The sequence below is a fragment of the Camellia sinensis genome, unplaced genomic scaffold (genome assembly GCF_055761805.1).
Source record: "Camellia sinensis isolate YWXY unplaced genomic scaffold, ASM5576180v1 Unanchor2, whole genome shotgun sequence".
In the NCBI taxonomy this organism is placed as follows: Eukaryota; Viridiplantae; Streptophyta; class Magnoliopsida; order Ericales; family Theaceae; genus Camellia; species Camellia sinensis.
Genome location: NW_028129079.1, coordinates 21,393,784 through 21,396,603, shown reverse-complemented (window position 1 = coordinate 21,396,603; position 2,820 = coordinate 21,393,784). Strand labels below are relative to the sequence as shown.

The 2,820-nt window shown below is 30.2% G+C and overlaps 1 long non-coding RNA gene across 1 annotated transcript; it reads right to left on the bottom strand.

The window, feature by feature from the left end:
* Nucleotides 1–200: 200 nt before the first annotated feature.
* On the bottom strand, nucleotides 201–2,434 carry LOC145815363 (uncharacterized). The gene is made up of 2 exons (XR_014358305.1): nucleotides 2,305–2,434; nucleotides 201–522 (listed from the first exon to the last, which is right to left on the bottom strand). It is a non-coding gene; the product is annotated as an uncharacterized LOC145815363 (long non-coding RNA).
* Nucleotides 2,435–2,820: the final 386 nt, after the last annotated feature.

Here is a 2,820-nt window from a genome sequence, read left to right as displayed (position 1 = left end):
TTTAAGTATTCAAGGAAGGCAAGCTCAAACCCCATGCCTCTAAAAACAATTGAACATTATTCAGAAATTGTTTCAGCCCAAAAGTCTATATCTTAGAATACAGAGCATCTCACCAATATAATCTGGAATGACCCAACCAGCCTCGTGTAAATGAAACAAGATATAAAACCTTATGGCAGGTACTAATTACAATCAGCAGAAGAAGAAATCTAACATTAGCTTTTTATGTAGAGCCAAAAATAGAATGTGAGACATTAGTTTGCACACACCAAATACATGAGAGAGAGAGAGAGAGAGAGAGAGAGAGAGAGAGAGAGAGAGAGAGAGAGAGAGAGAGAGAGAGAGACTATAATACCTTAATAATAATAATAATTCAGAGGCAATACATGAATTGGTATGAATAAATGTCTGCAAGAGCTGAAGATTTCAGCCAACCTGGCAGTCCATTCTGTCAGTACATATCAAGGAACATAACGCATGCCGTTGAACAGGCCAAAGTATTGATATCTCTTTCTAAGGAAACTACAAGATTCAATGAAACAATATCGTCATAATAATTTCAAAAAATATATGATAAATAAATCAAAGATAAAATAAATTAAAACGTTTATAAGAAAAATCCCAAAATAAAAAATAAAAAACAAGTAAACATTGGAAGGGAAATGTAGAATCCAAGATATGCTATCTATCAGAAGCTAGTGGACCTGCACTCAGTCATGACTATATAATTTCAGCTTATATTAAGATCCAATATAGATGGAATCATTGATGCGAATCTTTTATTTACTTGGGTAACACAAGAATTCAGGTTCCTATTGAAAACAATCTTGACCTTGCACAATTAAATTACACCCAGTTATAATATCAATGGACTGGCCTATGCCCAGTGGATAATTTAATCAAGAGACGGAGACGGAGACGGAGACGGAGACAGAGAAAGGAAGGAGTTAAATACGAACTTGGTTATCATTTTTCAAAAACACTTTTCAAAAAATTCTACTTCTTTATTTTCCGTATTTTTTTGTTTTTACTAAATTTTTTTTAATATTTTGAGCAATTTTTTTAATTTTTAAACATACCTAACATATATATACCTAAAAAGTAAAAAAAAAAAATTGAAAAAAACCTTTTAAAAATTCACTAAATACCAAAAATACAAAAAAAAATACGAGAATTCAGTACATTTTTTGTATTTTTATGTATTTATTAATTTTTTAAAAAAAAAATTCACAAATTTTTTACTTTTTAGATACATCTAAGGAAGGTGCATCTAAAAAAGTAAAAAAATATTTAAAATTTTAAAAATATTTACTAAAAACAAAAAAAAAAACACGAAAACCAAAAAACTCAATTTTCAAAAAACTTAATTCAAAAAACTCAAACCAAACACAATAATATTGATAAACACATAGATAGAAAAGGAATAACCATAGATTTATGCACTTGGAAATTTTTGTCACATAAATAAAATTTGTAGTTGGAGCCATAACTAAAACATGTAAGAATTATGAAGAAAATCATAACTTAATTATTAAGCCTAATAGATCCAAATTTTATACATGAGCTACTTTTATTACTCTCTCTCTCTCTCTCTCTCTCTCTCTCTCTCTCTCAAATAGAAATCCCAAACAGTTCTAGTTAGTACCAAAGTACTACAGATTTAATGGCCATATCAACCCCCCCCCCCCCCCCCAAAAAAAATATATATATATATATACAACCCAACAAAGCTAATGCAAGAATTAATTTGAGCCAATACGATGGCTTTCATTTTTTTTTCATACCAAAACAATAATAAAATCCCAAAAACATATCAGGTAAAAACCCAGTATAAAAAACTCCATATCAAAACACAACTCAAGCAATGCAAACAATAGGAATAAAATTTGGTGGATGAAAGGCCTCTTGACCAGAAAAAATCAGGAATAAAAAAACAAATTAGCATTGCATAATCAACCTAAATTTATATTTATCCCCACAAAAAATCCTAAATTATCTATAGAAAAACCTAATTTTGGAGTGCGTTAACAAATAACAATAAGATGAACTAAGAGCAAAAATAAAGAGATAATCTCAACGAATCACAGCAGTTGAATTGTTAGATGCAACAACAACTGATCGTTGATTGTTCGACAAATCCCACAATTTTACTTGCAAAACAATCAAGAGAAGCCAATGGAGAAAGTACTACATAATTTGTGGATATGAATTATCAAGGTCAAACAAAGAGAAAAAAAAAAGGGTTTAGGGTTTACAAATGTAGCTTATAAATGTAGAAGAACATGAATGATGCGAGAGGCATACCTGTTGATCGTCAAGGTCCAGAGAAGCTGAGAGCGAGGGGTCTGAGATACTAGAGAGAGACTATCGGAGAACGAAGAGAGAGACAGACGATGAAGGAGACGAGTTTTATATGATTTCAAAAGAAAAATGTTTGGAAGCTTTACACTGTGTTTGGATTGAGTGATTTGGAGAGAAAAGAAAAGAAATAGAAAGAAATGTATTTTTCTTCTTTGTTTGGTTATCTTAAGTGGAGAGAAATGGAGAGAAATAGAAAGAAATTGAGAGAAACTCATTTCTCTCATAACCCTTATTTTCAATCTTCCCAAAAGTGGAGAGATTGGGAGAGAAAAGAAATCCACAAATGTTTATATTTTCACAATACCAATTTTGCCCCTATAAAAATAAAAGAAATAAAATGATTGAAAATATAAAAAGGTTATTTGGGTAATATAACATAAAATAGTTTCTTTTCTTTTCTCTTAATGAAATCTAACCAAACAAGAAGGAGAGAAATCACAATCATTTCTTTTCTTTTAT